We start from the raw sequence: 22,054 nt of genomic DNA, 5'->3' as shown, positions 1-22,054 counted from the left end.
TAATCATGTAACCATCAAATCACGCGTATAAAATAAATACCACATTAACTAATATTTCCTTTCACATAAGCACACATTCTTGCAAGACAAATCACTACAACTTTCAAGACATTCCTTTAAAGGAATCTAACACATCATGCATGTCAAATACATAAGATTTATCAACAGAATTGGCCCTTACTTTAGGTGCATGCAAATACGTAAATAAAGCTAACATAATGAATGTTATTCCTATGCATGCAAATGCATATACTTTCCAAAAGGATCGTTTCCAATGTAGGCTAACAAAACATGTTTTCATTTCCTGCATTTGAATGTATGTTATTTCCAAACAAATGTTAACACAAATCTTGCATGCATAATATACATCTTATTCCAAAATAAACTAATAAAATAGTTACGATAGCATAAAAGTAATTACATATAATTTCGATAAAGAAATATAGCTCAAAAGTTATTCTATCCATGCAAAGAACAAATGTCTATAACACAATGACTATTCTTGTGCATGCAACAACTTATCATAATATCCCTTCTTCAATGTATGCAACACTTATTCCCTTGTTTAGAATCCTACCATCATTAGCTATTATTTTCATTTAAACAAACAAGTACTTCTTTTTGAAAAGGAAGTTAATATAACCTCATTTCTCTATCTTTCTATACAATTTTATCATGCTTCCCTTTCAAGAAATTATAATAGATAGCCATCTTTATGCATAAAACCCAACCAACAATAACAAGGCTACCTTAACCATTTATGCACATAAATCAGGAAATTGACACAATTCATCTAGCGAGACAATCTTTTCAAGAGATTATTATTTTCAAGAAAATTAACATAATAACTTTCTTTATCTACACCCAATAACACATTTTCTATATCATAATGAATACCCTTTTGTGCATGCAACATGTGTTTTTTCTAACACAATCACCCTTACTTCAATGCATATAATCGGTTCAAGAAACAAGCATGCATTATTGTTCTTGTGTAAACAAGTTTCATATGCATAATTTAAGAAACAATCTTTATTTTTCATCAATTCATGCACAAAACTCCTATGAAATCTTTCTGCACTCAAATGCATGCAGTGTTTAAATATACAAAATGAGAAATATATGCATACAAATTCATGAAAACCCTTCCAAGAAAAGTAATCTAATTAACTTTTTCTTTTCTTTTCTTTTTCAAGAAAACATATCCCAATTAGTTGTCATTTTTGTGCATTAAACACATACAATAATGCATGCAAAATCTTCCTTCCTTTCCAAGAATCTAATACGATAATGTATGTCATGACATTTCACTTCGAAATCTAATATAATAATGCATGCAATTAATATCTCCCTTTCAAGACTTAACATAGAAATATATTTAAAGAATTCAAATATAATGGATGCTATTATTATGCACATATTTCTATTAAGAGTATGTAGGATCGGGCTAATATCTCCAAGAATCTAGCTCTCTCACTATTTCTCGCCAATATTTCTTTAATGAAAAACTTATCTTCTTTCTCTTTTTATAATAAAAGTGTACATTCATTCTTTTCATGAAGAATATCATGATTTCTTTAATCTTTTTGTGTGTAGGTTTCATGTGGGTTTTCTTTCCAAGAAAACAACATCCCTAACTTATCTTTTATTGGTTATAAACTAAGCAAACATTTTCAAGAACTTATCAAGATATACATATGTATGTGCACAATTTTTTAATGAAGTGAAAAAGCTTATATGCCTATGTATTGTTTTCTAAGAAAACAATAAAGCTAGATTATGCACAATATTCTCATGTAATTTCTTCCAAGACAATGAGAGAGCGACCTAATATTTTTACACACCAACCCCTATAAAAGTTTCAAGAAATATTATGCATGGGAAGTTCAAAATTATTCCTAAGAGTACTACTAAAAGAATCTACCCTTAAAACATATGCAACATTTTTTTTAAAAGAGAATATGATTACTTATCTCCATGACCATGATTGCCCACACACTGCCAAAACAACGATGCCAAATGCATATGAACTAACAAGATGATGAATAAGAGACTGCCAACGCCTTGAAGGTACCATAATCGCTCTACTGGTGGTGACAGTGGTATTTGTAAATCCGACCCTATCCAATGGAGTAAAACTATACACAGATGCGGGTAGTCTCAACAGATTTGTTGCTTGGAATGTCACAAAGTTTTCCTTCAAAGTATTTCTATAGTCTTGCAAATTTTGTTAACCTAACATGCATGTGGGCATTAAGTAGAAGGAAGAGAGAGTTAATTTAACAATTCCATTGGCTTACAAACAACCTCCCCTTCTATATATATGTCAAGAAACAACAATGAAGGAACAAAGGACATAACTTGCTCATGTAGGAACCTATTTGAAGTTTTTTTTTTTTAAACCTTTTTTTCCATTAGTCTGTTACTGATATGTATTATCCTACTCTTAAATTCCATTTTCCCCCTCAAGATTTCGTTATGAAATGAATCATAAAGTAGTTCCAACCAGGCCAATTGAACCCTAACTAAAACAGTTGAAGATACACTATTAATAATATTCTATGTATATCGAAATTGTAAATAAAAATATTTTATTTTACTTAAGTTTTTACATGAGTATTTACTGTAGGGATATTATATACTCCCCTCCTTAATGAGAACACCGTCCTCGGTGTTCATCTCTCACTAGAACTTTAACTTTTACTCATAATATAACAATATAAACAATGCAAAAGGGGATATTTCCCCTTCGAAATGAAGGTTTTGATTTCCAAGAAACACTCAAAGGTTAAAAAAAATAACATTTTATCAATAGTCATACGCATTTATAACTACAAGAATATGTCAGTTCTACTTTCCATCACTTGGCTATTATTTAAATTCATAAAATAGAAAACAAAATCTACATATCAACTTCCCATTACTTACCAATTACTTTGAAAGTCATTGTCACTTTTATGCAAGTTCTCTTAGAATGGTTTGACAACTCGTGAATACTCCATGGAAAGAACCCTATAATGTATGGCTAACAAATCCAACATAATCATATTAGTCACAACATTTCAGTCAAATGAAATTCATAATACTTTAACTATGAATCATTATCATAGCACTTATACAAGTACTTAGAGGGCACCAACACTCTAATCATCAAAATAATAGTTCACTACACTATGTGCACACTATCTTTTGTCTTAGCTCCCACTAAAGTGATGAGCCTAGGTATTGCAACAAGAATGTTGTAACTCCCAGGGCTACCAGCTTTACTTATCAACCTGGGGTTCATACAAACTTGGAGGTGACAGTGCTATATGCACAAGTAAAAGTCAAGGTACTGCTTGTTGTCACTGCTCATTTGGAAAGAGACCCCAGGGGTTCCAAGCCAGACTTCTATAGGGTCACGAGAAGCTTAAGTATTTTATGGAAGAAGAGCAAAAATGTTCTAAGAGAGAGCTACTATACTGCAGTAATGAAGAAAACAACATGAAATGCTAAACCATACCATAACCTGATTAACCAATTAAACAACTATGCTAAGAAGAATTGCTAAAACAATCACTAACCTAAGGCTACTACCTAAGTTGCAGAGATCAATGTAAACTTTGAAATGGGAACTGTAAACTCAAAATGGGAACTCTAGCCAAAAAAACTTCTTAAAAACATCAAAAACAATGCAAAAAACGAAAAGTGTTGATGCTGGAATAACACCTTTTTTTTTCTAGGGTAAATTTTGAACATGTTTTAAAAATGGTGGTGAAAACCAATTTTTTGAGCAAAAATTGTCCAAAAAACACCCTAAAAACAAAAAATGTTGAGGTTGGGATAACATTTTATTTATTTATTTTTTCAAGGGTAATATTTCAACATTTCGAAATAATAGCCTAAAATATTTTATCATGACCCTGAAAAAAAATAAAATTTCAAACAAATAATGAAAACATAAATTAAAATAAAAAATTAAAACAATGAAAAAACACAAAACAAAAAAAGTTTAAAAATTGACAAAACATAAATTAAAGTATATACTTAAAAAAAAAAAAAAAAAATCAATCATACCAAAAAAAAAAAAAAAAAAACCAACAACAACAACAACAACTTAAAAATTATAAACAAATAAATAGTAAAAAAAACATATTAAAAAAAAAAAAAAAAATTCTTGTAAACCATAAAAAAAATTGGCAAAAGAAAAGAAAATATATATATATGGAAAAGAAAAAAAAATAAAACAAACTATAAAATTAAGTAGATAAAAATAGAAAAATTTTAAAAACATTATCAAAAAACTAAAAAAGAAAAAGAAAATTAAAAACAAAATAAATTTAATAAAAAGTAGAAAATTAACAAAAAAAAAATTAAAACTACTAAAATTAAGATTAAAATGTTAATTACTTTTATATATATATATATATATATATATAAGAGACAAAAAAAAATATGTTGAAAAACAATTATCTCATAAAACATAAAAGAATTAGGAAAAAAACAAAATTATATATATATATATATATATATATAAGTAAATAAAAATAAAAAAAAAAAAAAAAAAAAAAACATTAACAAAAACTAGGAAAAAAAAAAAATTAAAATTAAAAACAAATTAGATTAAAAAAAATAGAAAATTAATAAAAGTAAAAATAAAAGACTAATAAAATTAACATTAAAAACATTTTAAAAAAAACTAAAAAAACAAAAATAAACTGAAAATAAAACCCAAAAAAAACCAAAAAATATATAAAAATTTTAAAAATATGTCTTTTCAAAAAAAACTAAAAATATAAAACATTTAAAATTTTTAAAGAAATATGTATTTTTCTATTTAAAAAAAAAAAAAAAAACAATTTTATTAAACTTACATTTTTTATTTAAAACACACAATAATAAAATTTAAAAAGTTTAAATTTTTTTTAAACAAATTGTTTTTTTTTTCAATTAATATATATATATATATATATATATATTAAAAATTAAAAAAAAAAAAAATTAACCCATTTTTTTTTTTTTTTAAACAAGTTTATTTTATTTAAAACAATTTTTTTAACGTTTTTTTATTAAAAAAAAAAATTCACCCTCCTGTCGCCGGTTTTGGCGCTGCCCTGGGCGGAGCCCCTGCATGCAGGCCTCTGCCCTGGGCCGTGCCACCACGGGCAGCCAGGAGGGCGGAGGGGCGATTCCTGCGGGGAGGGCAAAATTTATTTTTATTTTTTAATAATTTTTTTTTTTTAATAACAAACATTAAAAAATAATGGTTTAAAAAAGTAAATAAATAAAAAAATGGCTTGTTTAAAAAAAAATTAGAATTTTTTAATAATTATTTTTTTAAATAAAAAAAAAAAAAACAAAATGGTTTAAAATTTTATGTAAATTTTTTTAATATATATATTTTTAAATAAAAAAACAATTTGTTTAAAAAAAATTTAAACTTTATTTATTTATTTATTTTTTATAATTTTAAAAGACATATATTTTTAATATATATATATATATATATATATATATATATATATTAATTTTAGTTTATTTTTTAAATGTTTTTAATGTTAATTTTACTAGTTTTTTATTTTTATTTTTGTTAATTTTCTATTTTTTTTAAATCTAGTTTGTTTTTATTTATTTATTTTCTCGTTTTTGTTAAAAAAAAAAAATTAATTTTCTATTTTGACTTACTTTTACTTATATATATATATATATATATATATATATATATATATATATATATATATATATATTATGTTTTTTTTTCAAATTCTTTTATGGTTTATGAGATAATTTTTTTTATTAACATTTTTTTGTCTTTTTATATATATATTTTTATATGTGTTTCTTGAAGTAATCAACATTTAAAAATAGAAATAAAACAACTTGAAAATTCCTTAAGTAATCATAATTAAAAAAAAAATGGAAATAATAAATTTTAAAGTGTGAAAAATAAGTCCTCTTAGAAAAAAGGTATGTTGTATAACACGTTGTATCAACACGTTTTAAAATCAGCATAAAAATCACTAACATTTAAAAACAAATATTTATATTTGATACATAAGAATATTTAAATTGTAAAAAATATGCTCCAAAAAATAAGAATTGTATTCTGCATCACCAATTTTCAAAATCGGGTCACGTTTTTATTACCTCTACGAAACGGTTAATCGTATCGGTTATTTAAAGTGCCAAAATCTATGTTCTAAGAAAAAAATGTGTGTTCTGCATCGCCCCTTTTCAAAATCGGGTCAATTTTTTGCCATCTCTACGAAATGGGTAACAATATCAATTCTTGTTTCAAAGTTTACATTGATAGAGGTAAAGAGCACCAAACTATACTAAGGTGCAGGCAAAGAAACTTAAACGAAATTAGTTTTCAAGTGGAAGAGCAATCGAGGGTTGAAATCAATGAAAGGAGGATGTAAGGATGCAGTAGCGCATAGGGACCGTTGGATTGATCAACGAACAAAAGATGGACAATGGAGATCTTATCACAGGGCTTAAGCGAATAAATGGATGAATGGGGTTAATGAACAATATGAACGACGAAGATCATATCATGAGGAATTAAGTGAGTGGATGGACGAACGAGGTTAAGAGGAGATGAATGTCCAAGATCTAATCGTGGGGATTAAGTCAAGAGATGGACGGACGAGGTTAATAGGAGCGATGAACGACTGAGATTTTATCATGTAAATTAAGTCAAGAGATGGACGACGGAGATTGTGTCGTGAGAAAAAGAAACGTGTGGAAATGATGGAGCTGGTTTCGAACGCGGTAAGTAGTATCTCGCGCACCCTCAAGGTTGTAAGCTCTATTTTAAAATTTCACGGGATTAACCTTATTACGCGACACGTAGAATGAGAAAACCACTTTTCTCACATGCTCTTGAGCAAATAACGACTATCAACTAATCTGCGCGAGATTGCACGATAACTGTTGGATCAAGGGGGGCTAATCAACAGCGAAGATCGGCCAAGCTAGTTAGCGATCGGGTGAAGCAATAGCTGTAAAATCAGGTGAGGTAGATTAACGGTGGGGATTTAAAGTGCATAAAGTAAGTGGAAGACTTCACACGAGGCAACAATTAGAGAAAATAATCAATCAGACGGTGATTGTGAAGGTTTTTTGGGAATCAGAAGGTTGAGGAAGCGATGCATGAAGAACATGCTAAAGGTGGTTTCAAAGGGAAAACGACAGAAAAACACAGTGGGGTGGACGAGTAACTGCATTAAACGACAAAATCCATAGCTCATGCGAGAACCAGAAACCTGTGATTTTGGGGTTGCTGAAGGGTGCATGTTGGCTTAATGGGAAGTCTTTACAATACAATTTTCCCAAAATTCGGGCTTTAGGCCCCAAAACCATTGCACAGGGGATCTAATACCCAATAGTCTCTTCCTCAAGTCATGGTCCTAGAGGGAGTAGATGAGGCCGAGACACCTGCGCACAACCTGATAGTGATCTTTTTCGCCTAGCTAACCTGTAAACCAAAGGAAGGCATAAATGGAAGTAAACTACAACACAACCGATATACTATACACTACTGTAATGAAAATGTAGCTACCTAAGAAAATAACTATAAAAACCATGAATCCTACTTAAGCAAATGAATAGAACCAGGAAGTTACTTAAGCAAATAAACAAAACCAGAAAGCTACTAAACAAATAAATAATGAAAAACCATGAATCTATTTAAGCAAATGAACAGAAATCTATGCTAATAGATATTTACAATGAAGAGGAGCTTTGGCTGCTTGGGTCGAGTCCTAACCCAAGAGATTCAGCCCTTAGAGTTAACTCAGGGCTGGCTTAGAACAAAACTCATTCTCATTATGAAAACCATGGATTACAGAACAACTTGTCACAAGTCTTGCATCTCAGAAATTAAATAGAGTTTTTAAAAATGAAGTATGAGTCCTACTAAGGTCCTAAGCTTCTCTATTTATACATCTGAAGTCTCTAACGACTTCCTTCCCATTAGGGAGGCTTGGCCTCTAACTCAAGAAAAACTGGTTTGTGTCACTTTCACTTGCTCGACTATCTTCTAGTCTTCAAAGTGATGGTTGTTTTCACTCCAAGCTGAAGGAGGAATATTCGAATGGAGGGGTAGTAAATGAGAAGGGTTTACCTCCTATAATTACTCTCCCTTGTCCAATTCAAGTTTTGACCAAGGTCTTTGCCATAGTTCCTTGCTTTTATCCTTTATGCCTACATTTTCCTTGCTTTTACCCTTTATTCCTGTATTATATGCACATTAGACCACAAAGCAAAATATCCAACTCTAACTCATCTCATAAACAAAATATAATCAAAAGTATAAAATAAGTTGTGAGAATAGTTGGTTTGACTAAGCTAGGAGGTGAATTAAGGCAAATTAAGGCCCATATACTTACTCAATGATGAGGCTCATCATCACCCCCCCACTCAAAGTGTTGCTCATCCTCTAAGCAACTTAGTCAATGTCCATGTCCTTCATGGCTCTAGTAGCCTCTCTGACATCCCATGCTTCTGTTGTGGCCTCTTCTTCTTGTTTATAGAAGCCTGCTTTCCTTTCTACTTCTTCCCACTACCTCTTTTCCTCTTCTTCTTTTCTCCCTACTAGCATCCCTAGGAGTAGTGGTGAAATGAGTTTTAGGCGTATCCAATTGACCTTCAACCTTTGCATTGATTTCTTATACATAGGTGTCCTATTGAGTGCTTCTCTCAACCTTTGAGGGGAGTGATATTCTCTGGTCTTCAAGCTGTGTGGCAATGTTTTCCATCTACTTTAGTAGGCATGTATATTATCATCTCGTAGCAGCCTAAACATATCCTCAAAATGTGAAATTGCTTGCTCTTGGGCAGCAAGATTTCTATGTGTTAGTTGAGGATCATTTTCAATTAGATTATGGGTGTTGATTAGGGCCATGGGATTTGATTGTTAAGCTCTGATGAAAAGGGGTTCATTTTTCTCTCTAGTCAATATCCTTTTCGTCTCTGCAGCCCTTGACTTCTCATGGTTCATCGATCATTCCAAAGCCATTAATTGTAGATATCCTGGCTCTGCATTAGGATCCCAAATATTCATGTCTATGAGGGTCATGTTATGCAAGTAAAACTCAACCATTTTGGCCCTATCCTCTAGTGCACTTTGATCACAAAGATCAATAAACTGTTTGTAGTCTTGAAATGGCATGGTGCCCCTTTGTATTAGTGTTTTAATATGAAATTGCAGGCATTGTTCTCTGAGGTAAAGAGTATAGGATTTAGCTGGCATCCTACATTGGATGGCCTCCAAGGAGAGGTTGGCCATAAATTCTAGCTGGTTTTCCTTTTCTTGTAGTTTTCCTCTCTGTTTTTCTTATCTTCTTCCTTTTTTTGTTCTTTCTCATCTCCATTAGTTTCTTCCTCTATTTCAGCATCATCCTCCTTGAGTTTTAGCATGTTCCTCTGTATTAGTTTCTTCTTCATCCATCTCATCCCATCTAGCTCTGTATCTTCTTCTTGTTTTGCCTCCTCATTACTGGTAGAAGGACTAACATCATAGATGAGGGTTTTGATGTCATCCTCTGTTGGTAAATCTCTGAGGACTTACCATTTTATAGGGATCTTGAGGTTTTGGAGGGCATCCTCAATGAGGATTCTGATCAAACCATGGTGATCCAACTGTTGGGAATTCCCTTCCTTTACTTTGCTGCTAGATTCTATGAGTGATTGCATCAGGAAATAGGGTATGTTGAGTCTTTGGTGAACTGGTGTTTCTACCCCAAGCCTTAATTCTTAAATCATTCTCAAATGTTGCCATAACAATTTTGTATCTATGGATTCTTGCATTCTCTTTTGACTTATTAAATAATTTCCATTTTCCCACCCTTTCACTTTTAAACCAACTACCTCTTAACCTTTACAACTTTTGATCAAATGATGCATTGAGTGAGTGAGTGGGATACTTGTGGTCTTGATGCCATGCTATAGTTGTCAAAGATCAGAAGTGTTGTTGATGGTCATTCTTCTTCCTCCTCTGCTGTCTATTGATGGTTTATTAGATTTTTTAGGTGTCTATGACTGAAGATCTGACGCTATTGTCGCAGATGTGGAGCTCTTGGATTCCTAGTTGGCAATGTTTGGTGTCTCCCTTAGAATTTCTTGATCATGTTGTTCGCTGGTATTGTGAGGATGTTGTAATGAATGGACAGAGGGAGTAGGAGTGTGTGTGGATGCAGGGATGATGGTAATGGATGAGGTGATCAGTTAGATCATGTCTAGTATGAATTTTGGGGACCTAACCAATCTACCATTCAGGGGATCCTGTAGAAAACACAATCTTTACCTGAATTGAAACAATGAAGTGAAAAACAAAGGAATTGATGGAGGGATGCATGGTAAGGGGTGGAGGAGATGAATATATGTGAGGCAGGGTTCCCTTTGGATCTTCTCTTTTCTCCTTGATTGTCTTTCTCACCCACTTGCAAATAAAAATTATGTTTTTTATTTTATTATATATATATATATATATATATATATATATATATATATATATATATATATATATATATATATATATATATATATATATATATCTATATATATATATATATATATTAAACACCTAAGTTTCTTTAGAGAGGTTTCACCCTAGATATCTTCCTTGGGCGCCTCAAGGAAAGTTTTCACCTAGGGATCTTCTTATCCTTCTCATTTTTCTCATCCTTGGGCCGCCATATAAGGTTTTCAACCCAAAGATGGGACTTTGACACCTCATGGAGGTTATCACCTGAATCCTTATTCTTTTTTCCTTTTTTAGTGACCTAATGAGGGAGGAGCTGGAACTTGCTCCACCATCATCATTGTCTTATTGATATTGTCAATGAACTCTTGTTTTGATAAAGGCCTCTTGTACATTTTCAATCGGTGTCCATTAACTAGAAATGGAATGGCTTCTTCATCAATAGTTCTGATTTGCACTGAACCATTGTCATGGCATCTTTCCATCACATAAGGTCTGATCCATCTTGTCCTTAGCTTGCCCTTGAAGTCTTTATACCTTGAATCATATAACAATGCCTAGTCTCCCTCTTGAAATTTCTTCTCCTTGATATGTTTGTCATGCTAGATCTTCCTCTGAAGCTGAAATATCTCTATATGTAGGAGGGCTTGCATTCTGAATTCATCCAAGCCAATTAAATGTAACAATATTTCTTTTTGTGCATGATTGAGATCCAAATCTAGGTGGGCCACCATCCTCAATGTGTTATATTCAAACTCGATGGACAACAAAACCTTTTTCCCATAGACCAGCTCATAGGGTGTAAATCTAGTGGTGGTCTTCCATGTTGTATTATAGGTCCAGGTGGCCTCAACTAGTCGCTTTGCCCAATCCTTCCTGCTGCTGCTCACTAACTTGCTTAAGATGTTCCCAAGTGCCCTATTAGTCACCTCCACTTGCCCATTAGCTTATGGATGATAGGGAGTGGAGGTCCTATGCTTGATTTTGTGATGGTTGAGTAGTTCTTCAATCATGCTGGAGGTAAACTAGCTGCCTTGGTCTGTGACTAGCTCTCTAGGGCACCCAAATTTGTAGAATACAATCTCCCTTAGAAACTCAACCACCTTATCTTCTATTGCTGCATTAATTTCCTTGGTTTCAGCCCCCTTAGTCAAATAATTAGTGCACACAATAATGTGTTGTTTTTGCTTTGAAGGAGGGTTGATAAGTCCAATGAAGTCCATGCCCCAGTTGTCAAATGGCTCGAAAGTTCACATCCTAATGAAGAGTAGGCCAATAATAGCATGCTTGCAACACTTTTAATGATGTCCTCTTTGCTGCAAAGTGACCTCCACAAGGCCCATCATGACAGGTCAGAAGGATGTTAAAGATTTCCTCTTCCCTTACACAGCTTCTCAAGATTTGATCTGGGCCAAGTTTGAACATATTGCCTCTAATCCAAGTGAAAGGGGCGCTTTTCCTGATCATCTTGCTCTTTTCTTTGGAGGGTAAGTTTGGTGGGATCTGTGTTGATACCAAATATTTTGCTATATCAGCAAACCATGGGGAGAGAACTGAAATAGCAAATACATGTTCATCTGGTAACTGGTCATCCACCATTCCTTCTTCACCCGCAAGCAAATTCATTCTAGATAGAAAGTCAACAACAACATTTTCCTTACCAGGCTTATCAACAATAGTTAGATCAAAATTTTGTAATAAAAGAAACCATATTTTAATTCTAGCGTTTACATCTAGCTTGTTCATTAAATATTTGATTGCAGTATGATCAATATGCACAAATGTTTGATAGCCTGTAATGTAATGCCTAAATTTGTTTAATGAATGCACAATAGCTAGGAGTTCCTTTTCGGTCATAGTATAGTTTAGCTCAACCTTTGACAGATTCTTACTAATAAAATAGATGGCATAGGGCAATTTCTCCTCTTCCTGACCTGAGGCTGCTCCTATGGCTTTGTGTGAGGTATCAACATGAATATGAAAAGGGAGGTTCCAGTTTGGGCCTCTAAGGATTGGTGCAGTGATTAACTTACCCTTTAGAATGTCTAAGGCCTCTTGACAACTCTTTGACCATATAAACTCAAAATCTTTGGCCAACAACCCAAAAAAAGGAGAGGCCAATTTACTGAAGTCCTTTATGAACCTTCGGTAGTATCCAGCTAACCCCAAGAAACTCTTGACATCTCTCTGTTTTTGTGGAGGTGTGACCTTTTGGATGATTGCTATTTTGTTTGGGTCCACATGCAGTCCTTGTTGAGATATTAAATGACCTAGCACAGTCCCTTCAGTCATTAAGAATTCACATTTCTCTGGACTGAGAGATAGATTCATTTCAATGCATTTGTGTAATACTTTGCCTAGGTTAGTCAGGGCTTCTTGAAAAGCACAACCATACAGTGTAAATCCATCCATATAGATTTCCACAACATCATGTACTAATTCAGCAAAAATACACAAGCCTTCTCTCTGGAAAGTGGCAAGAGCATTGCATAGGCAAAAAGGAAAGACCCTATAGGCAAAAGTACCCCAAGGACAGGTGACTGTGGTCTTATCCTAGTCTTCTGGGCAGATTTGGATTTGGTTGTACCCACCGAATCCATATACGAATGAAAAAAACTTCTTCCCTACCAGGTCATCTAGCACTTGGTCAATGAAGGGTAGGGGGAATGATCCTTCTTTGTGGCTTTGTTCAACTCCCTATAATCAACACAAATCCTCCACTTACCATTTTTCATGGGAACTAACACTAAAGGAGAGACCCACTCACTGTCTAAGATAGGGTAAATGAATCTTGCATCTAGCAGTTTTTGCAGTTCCTCTTTGACTATGTCTTTAAGAGCTGGATTCATCCTCCTTTGTGGTTGTCTGACTGGTTTGCAACCTTGTTTGATGTATATGTGGTGAGTACACACTGACAGATGTACTCCCTTCATTTCCTTATAACTCCAAGCGAAGGTTTCTAGGTTTTCTCTCAACATGTTGCATAGATTTTCCTCTTCTAAAGCAGAAAGAGATGGATTAATTTTCAAAGTTTACATTGGGCCAAATTCTATGGTTTTGACATGGAGGGGGTTGGAATTGGCCAAGAATAAGTCAATTAGATGATTGTTCTGGGTTTCACTTACTTTTTCTTCTAATGGTAGTGAACTAGGAGTTGGACTTTGAAGCAGGTGTTCAATTAAGTCATCCTCATCTTGATGTCCTCCTCCTATGGTTGCTTCCAAAACATAAAGTTGAGCAGAATAAACCTCATATTCTTCCTCCTCTTCCAACCATAAAGGTGAATCATGCTCTATAGAAGGTTGAGCAGGAGGGTATAGGACTAATTTTTTGGACATATTCCCATTCTTGATGGTCATATTCCCAGCTCTGCAACTAATGTAAGAATCAGCGGTGGCCAACCATGGGCTACCAAGGATGAGAGGATAACCAGTAAACTTAGCCTTAGGCTGGAGAACTAGGAAATATGAAAGGTAATCCCATGAGTCAATGGAAACCATCACATCCTCCACATTTCGCTTAGGGGTGACTGTGGAATGGTCTGCAAGTTGCAGAACTGTTGTGGTCTTCCTCAATGACCCTTGGAGGTTGAGCTTGAGCATGGTGTCCTTGGTCGTCACATTAATGGCAACCCCAAGGTAAATTAGAGTGTGTGGGATAATGGTGCCATTGATGTGCACATCTACTACAGGGCTTCCAGGGTCCAAATATTTTGGACATATTACTTGCCCCAGCATTAAGTCAAACAACAAACAAATAACATTGATGGTAGGGGCATCCCTTTTTCTTCTTCCTGGATGCTTGAAGCACTTCTCCTTAATCAAATTATTGTAAATGGGAACATCTTTGGTTGCCTGGAGAAGGGGGATTTTTACACATAGCTTTTTCAATTCTCCCATAAGTTCAGTTTCTTCTAGGGTAGGCTGGGGTGGTTGGGCTAATCTCTCAGGAAAGGGTGGATTTACTTTAAGGTTGCTTTCCTCTCTTTCTTCCTCAACCTCCCTATGTGGAGAGGGAGGTTGGTTATCAGGGATAATTCTCCTAGATCTTAGGTTGATCTCCTGGATTTCTACAACATAAGCTGGGTATGATGTCTCTCAATTGTATACTTGTTGAGCCTGCCTACTGTTTGGGTTTGGATTTGGTTGGGGAGGCATCTGGAGTTTCTTAGGTGGAGTAGAGTGTAAGAGTTGTGGTTGGGTAGGTGGTGGAGGCAATAAGGCTGGAAAATTCTTGAATTGGGGCCTCCACCCCTGGTGTGGGGTACTCCACTGACGTTGTGGTTGAACACAAGGTTCAAATGACTGGTTGGTTGACTGGGATTGATATTGAGATGCACAGGACCAAGGAGGGGGTGTAGGCCAGGAAGGATGAGCAGAGAGTCCCCAAGAAGGTATAGTTGTGGTTTGGCTGGGGTTGTAATATGCATGGGATGATCCTTACATACCCTGGTGGTATGGTCTAGGCCTAGGATGTCTCCTTTGGTTGATTTAGAAAATTTGATCAGTGACCCCTTCAGCTCCCTAATATACAACTTTGAGTCTGGGTAAAGAAGGGAACTTGTCTGTGGAGTGTTTTTCTTCACAGACTAAGAAAATCTTAATACATTTCAATGGACATTCATTCCTAGGAGGCCTCCTAGTGCATCTAGGACAAAGGATGGCCAATTCTCTCTCTGATTCCTTTTGCTTCCTTTTGATGTTCATGGTGTCTAATTGCAAGGCAAGGGTTTGCAGCATATCACTTTTGAAATCTTCCACCATATTTCCAATTTCACCCTTGATGGATAAGTTGGAGGATGATGTACTGGCCATAGGTTGACTACCCCTACCCTTTTTCCTGGCTTCCCTAGAATGGTTTCTAAAGATAGTCTTAATATCCTTATAAGGTAATTGGTAGACATCTCCTCCTGCTCTCATATGTAAGGTATCCAGAAGATCTTCCCTTACTCCTCTAAGCAGGACTAGCTTTAGTGACTCAGGATCAAGTGTACACCTGGCCCTTTTGTAACTAAGCTGGAATCTTTCTTCATAGTCTTCTGAGGATTCATCCTAGCCTATGGTCATCCTAAAAATATCTTCTTTAGTATCCTTTGACCTACATTAGTCCCTATATTTGTTGTTAAAATTCTGTTGAATCTGAGCCCAAGTTTTGATGTTATCTTTAGGTAAACTCATGAACCAGTGCATTGCTACATCCTTGAGGGTAGATGGAAACAGTTTTAACTTTTTCTCATTATTTGTGTAGTCATAGGTTTGTCATATGACAAAAAACTCAAATTGGAAAGTGTCAGGGTCCTCTGTGGTTAGGCCATGGAAATGAGGTAGAGCAGAGGGGCTTATATTCTTCATCTTAGTGTCCCCATTGGTTTCCCTGATGGGGAAGGCACTCTCAATTCTCTCTCTATCTTCACTGTCATTTTGGTTTCCAGCCATTGGTTCAGTAGGAATGGGTTCTTCCTCGTCTTCTTTCCTTGTAGGTTCTTCAAATATGTAGGGTTTCTTACCTAAAGGTTCTTCCACTTCATAGTCAATGAAGAAGAGAGAAGGTTGACTGTTGGATGCAGTGGGGGTATTTGTCAAGAATTTCCCTAAATTGCCCCTATTCCTACGAGGCATGAAAGGAAATGTTTTTGGGTTAGTTTTTTTAAGATTTTGTTTAAAGCTAGAAAGTACTTGCAGAAGGGAAAGGAAAGCAGATAATGACAAATGAAAGAAAGGATGCTAGATTACTTTTGCAGAAATAAACCAATGGAGGAAAATTGAAGACTAGAAGTAAAAGAAAAGAAATTTGAAGACTAGAAATAGAAGAAAGCAGTAATCAAATTCTACTTAGACACCTCCCCGAAAACGGTGCCAAAAAGAGATGACCCTAGGTATTGCAACAAGAATGTTGCAACTCCCATGGCTACCAGCTTTACTTATCAACCAGGGGTTTGTACAAACTTGGAGGTGATAGTGCTATATGCACAAGTAAAAGTGAAGGTACCACTTGTTGTCACTGCTCATCTGGTAAGAGACCCCAGGGGTTCCAAACCAGACTTCTATAGGGTCAGAAGAAGCTTAACTCTTTGATGGAAGAAGAGCAAACCTATTCTAAGAGAGAGCTACTCTATTGCAGTAATGAAGAAATTAAGTGAGTGGATGGATGAACGAGGTTAACAGGAGATGAATGGCCGAGATCTAATCACAAAGATTAAGGCAAAGATGGGCGAATGAGGTTAATAGGAGCAATGAATGGCTGAGACCTTATCGTGCGGATGAAGTCAAGAGATGGACGACATATATCGTGTCACGGGAAAAATACATGTACGGAAATGATGGAGCGGGTTTCTAAGGCAGTAAGTAGTTTCTCGCACGCCCTCAAGGCTATAAGTTGTATTTTAAAATTTCATGCTGTTAGTCTTACTACGCGACATGTAGCACGAGAAAACCACTTTTATCGTGTGATCTCGGGTGGATAACATATGTGCATTATTCCACGCGAGATTGCACGATAACCATTGGATCTGGCGAGGCTGATCAACGGTGGAGATTGGCCAATTTAGTTAGCGATCGGGTGAAGCGATAGTCATCGGATCAAGTGAGGCAGATCGACGATGGGAAGTTATAGTGCATAAAGTAAGTGGAAGACTTCACACAAGGTAGCAGTTAGAGAAAATAACGAATTAGATGGTGATTATGAAGGTTTATTGGGGATCGAACGGTCGAGGAAGCGATGCATGAAGAACGTGCCGAAAGCGGTTTCAAAGGGAAAATAACATAAAAACACAGTGAGGTGGACGAGTAACTGCATAAAATGACAAACTCCATAGCTCACGCGAGAACCAGAAACCTGTGTTTTTGGGGTTGCTGAAGGGTCACTTCCTCAAGTCATGGTCCCAGAGGGAGGAGATGAGGCCGAGACACTTGCGCACAACTTGGTAGTGATCTTTTTCACCTAGCTAACCTGTAAAATGAAAGGAGGCAAAAATGGAAGTAAACTACAACACAACCAATCTACTCTATGCTACTGTAATGAAAATGCAGCTACCTAAGCAAATAAATAAAAAAACCATGAATCCTACTTAAGAAAATGAACAGAACCAGGAAGCTACTTAATAAAATAAATAGAACCAGAAAGCTTCTAAGTAGATAAAAAATGAGAAACCATGAATCTATTTAAGCAAATGAACAGAAATCTATGCTAACAGATATGTACAATGAAGAGGAGCTTTGGCTACTTGAGTCAGGCCCTAACCCAAGAGCTTCAACCCTTAGAGTTAACTCAGAGCTGGATTAAAACAGAACTCATTCTCATTATGAAAACCATGGATTACATAACAACTTGTCACAAGTCTTGTAGCTCAGAAATGAAATAGAGTTTTTAAAAATGAATTCTGAATCCTACTGAGGTCCTAAGCCTCTATATTTATACATCTGAAGTCTCTAACGACTTCCTTCACATTACAGAGGCTTGGCCTCTGACTCAAGAAAAATAGGTTTGTGTCACTTTCACTTGCTCGGTTGTCTTATAGTATTCAATGTGATCGTTGTTTGCACTCTGAGCTGGAGGAGGAATATTCGAATGGAGGGGTAGTAAATGAGGAGGGCTTACCTCCTATAATTACTCTCCCTTGTCCCATTCGAGTTTTGACCAAGGTCTTTGCCATAGTTCCTTGCTTTTATCCTTTATGCCTGCATTTTCCTTGCTTTTATCCTTTATTCTTGCATTTTATGCACATTAGACCCCAACGTAAAATATACGACTCTAACGGATCTCATAAAAAAAATATAATCAAAAGTATGCAATAAGTTGTGAGAATAGTTGGTTTGACTAAGGTAGGAGGTGAATTAAGGCCAACTAAGGCCCATATAATTACTCAATGATGAGGCTCATCATAAATACATCCACACAGTACTTTTAAAAGTACTCAAAGTGTACCTAACTCTCCAATCATCGAAATGATCAATAATTGCATCAAGTGAAAATTTTCTTAGCCCTTGCTAGAGACATTCATAATATTGGTAATACAATAAAGGAACTACATTACCAATAATCCCTTACCTAGCACTAGGCTCCTTTCATGTTAAGATGTACATAAAATATTTACATAATTATATAGAAAATTCATTTTTAACACAATGCATAATTGATTAGTTAATTTTTTTACTATGAGAACCACAGTGGAAAAAAAATGCTCCTCCTAACCAATGGGAACTAGTTTCCACAATCAGATCGAGCCATTTTCACATCCAGATAATTCTTTGACAAAGACCATACCAAGTCTAGTCTAAAATTCCACTAGCCAACCAACTCAAGAATTCAAATGACCAAAAAGGGTCCTATATAAGATTCCTCTTGGCAGCGTCTTGCCCATTCATCCAACAACGTCCCATCTATGAGGCATTTTGGGCCTCCTCCAATAGGCTCCAAAATCAATAGAATTGTCTCAAGATTTTTCCCCTCTTCATCATCTTGGCCAACTCTTTTCCATTACTGAGATCATTTATCTCTAGGGGGAGGAAATCTGGGTAGGAAAGCACCATCAACCCCTCCAGGTAGGCAACTGCCATCAACCCAAGACCTCTTAGCCTTTCACAGTTGTCCACCACTGTTTGGCATGTAAAATTCTCATTTATCACTCTTTCCCACAGTAATTTACATAGTGCTGGCATAACAGATAGGAAGGAAGGAGAAGACTTACTTTTCCTCTATCTGTTGCTTCGCATGCAATGGCCTTTGGCTACAACTTGTAATTAATTTTTTTTGTCGGTAATATTGTAGTCACATAGGGTTTCAAACCCTAGCTTCACTGTTTGTCACTCTCTGAGGAGGAGGTCACTCCAGTTTGTTGTTGTTGGTCTTACGCTTTCGATAACTGTTATTTATTTCGAAGTTCCAAAATTAAATTATATGTAATGGAAACGAAATATTTGGTTACATATGGTTACCTCTGTCGTGGAGGAACTCTACAGGGTTTTCATTTTGTTTTCTCTCTCCTTCGATGGTTGCTTGCGCCGTGGTTCTGGAACTTGTATTTCTTGCTGGGGTTACATAACTTTGTTCCTTGTTAGTGATATGCTCCCTATTCTAATCGTTTGAAAATTAATAACTCTATCTCTGTCCGTTAGAAAAAATTTGCTAGGAAATAAAGGAACGCATCTCCTTGTTTAATTTGTCATGCACAGTAATCAATAGGAAAAGAAATAGAAATGAAGGATTGCTTACTACAGATGGACTCAGATACTCAAGGTTTTTGATAATCATTTTCTGTTGTATTCTATTATTGTTCTCCTCAATCGAACCTTTCCACATTTGGTTTTTATACTGTTTGCCCATAGTTACCTGAACTGTTCACAGTTATTCTTCAGTTGCATTTTTTTCAGTTACATAATTGATAACTTATTTCAGATCTTCTTGTGTTGTAAGATATACAATTGATATATATATATATTTTTTCTAAATGAAGAAAATAGTTGTAATATGAATTAATCAATAAAAGACAGACAGTGTCGGTAGGGACCCTAATTAACTGTATTGTTCCTAGGTTTCCCCTAACTAATAATGAAATTAAAGGAAAACAAGTCTCTACACTCTATTTTGACCAATCAAACATGAAATCTCTCCACCTTAGCTGAGACCAACACCCGGTCATGGTGCCCTTAGCTGGATGCTCCTGCATCAGGCTCTCGGGGTAAGAAAGATTCATGACTCTCGTCCATGAGCTTCTCAACCAAATAGCCCGCCTACTATATCTGTCTGGCATTAAGCCATGAACTATCCTCAATGGGATGATTCTTCCACTTGACCAGATATTGCAAATATTGTTTCCGCTGAGTTCGCTTGGCCACCTGAGTGTCAAGGATCCTCTTGATCTCAAGGGGTTGCACGTAAGGCATCTGTCTCATCCAAGTCTCACTTCCTTCCTGTGTGTCCCCAGTAGGCCATACTATATTGTCTTCCTCTAGACAGGCAGTATATGGAAACAGGTTTGCCACATTGAAGATGGGTGAGATGCCTATTCCGGGTGGCAGCTGTAATTCATAAGAATTTGCTGAAATTTTCACAGAATTTTACAGGGACCAATCTTCTTATATTTCAATTTGTTGTATGCACCTCTAGGAAAACGTTCCTTGTGCAAATGTGTGAGGACTTCATCCCCCACATTAAACTATACCTCTCGCCATTTCAAATCTGCCCGCTACTTATACTTTTGACTGCTGTCCTGCAACTTCATTTTCACTTGCTCGTGTAGATCATTCATTGCTTTGGTGAAATCTTCCCCATTAGCACTCTGTCTTTCCTGCTGTCCTAGATCTCGTAACTCATGCACTCCACGAGGATGCATGCCATATAGGATCTGAAAAGGACTGTAACCTGTGTTGTGGTTGGGTGAGTCGTTGTAAGCGAACTTTGCTTGGGCAAGTACTCGATCCCACATTTGTGAATTTTCCCCAATCAAATTTCATAGTAGGTTCCCCAAGCTCCTGTTTACCACCTCTGTTTGCTCGTTGGTCTGCGGATGATAAGCAGAGCTGAAACTTAACTGCGTGTCCATCTTCTTCCACAAGGTGCGCTAGAAGTGCCTTGTAAAATTCACGTCCATGTTAGAAAGAATGGACTTAGGTAGGCCATGTAGCCTAACGATCTCTGTGAAGAACAAGTGGGCCACGTGAGTGGCATCGCTCGTTTTTCTGCAAGGGATGAAATATGCCATCTTTGAAAACCGGTCTACTACTACCATCACCGAATCATAACCCCGTTGTGTCCTTGGTAGACCCAAGACGAAGTCTAAACTGACAGAGTCCCACGGTCTACTCGGAATGGGCAATGGCGTGTAGAGTCTTGCATTCTGATTGTGTCCTTTCGTCTGCAAGGGATGAAATATGCCATCTTTGAAAACTGGTCTACTACTACCATCACCGAATCATAACCCCGTTGTGTCCTTGGTAGACCCAATACAAAGTCTAAACTAACTGAGTCCCATGGTCTACTCGGAATGGGCAATGGCGTGTAGAGTCCTGCATTCTGATTGTGTCCTTTCGCCAACTGACACACTTTACATCTAGTCACAAATCTTTGCACATCCCTTCGCATTCTTGGCCAATAATAAAAATGGTTGAGCTATTCTAATGTTTTGTCTACGTTGAAATGCCCGGCTAGACCTCCATTGTGCTTCTCCCGAATGATATTCTCTCTCATTGAACAATTGGGAATGCATAACTGTCCCCCTTTAAACAATAGCTTCTCTTGCAAGTTATAGTCCAACCATGGACTATTGTTTCTCAGCAAAGGATTCTGACAGGCTTCATAAGCCTCTTTGAAATCCGTGTCGGTCTGATACAAGTCTTTCAAATGCTCAAAGCCCAGCACTTGTATCGTACTCTCCTGCAAGAGCAAGGCTCTTCTACTCAATGCATCTACCACCTTGTTGGCCTGCCCGCTAATGTGTTTCAACGCAAAGGTGAAACTCTGCAAATATTCAACCCACTTAGCATGCTTGTGATTCAGCTTATGCTGTTGCATCACGTATTGCAATGCAGAATTATCTGAAAATAAAACAAACTCATTCCCCAGTAGATAGTGTCTCCAATGCTTCAGTGCTTG

The sequence above is a fragment of the Pinus tabuliformis genome, chromosome 7 (assembly GCF_031772625.1).
Source record: "Pinus tabuliformis cultivar Carrire ecotype Pingquan chromosome 7, CPIR1, whole genome shotgun sequence".
In the NCBI taxonomy this organism is placed as follows: Eukaryota; Viridiplantae; Streptophyta; class Pinopsida; order Pinales; family Pinaceae; genus Pinus; species Pinus tabuliformis.
The sequence above is the reverse complement of the archived record's forward strand: the minus strand, read 5'-3'. Positions refer to the sequence as shown.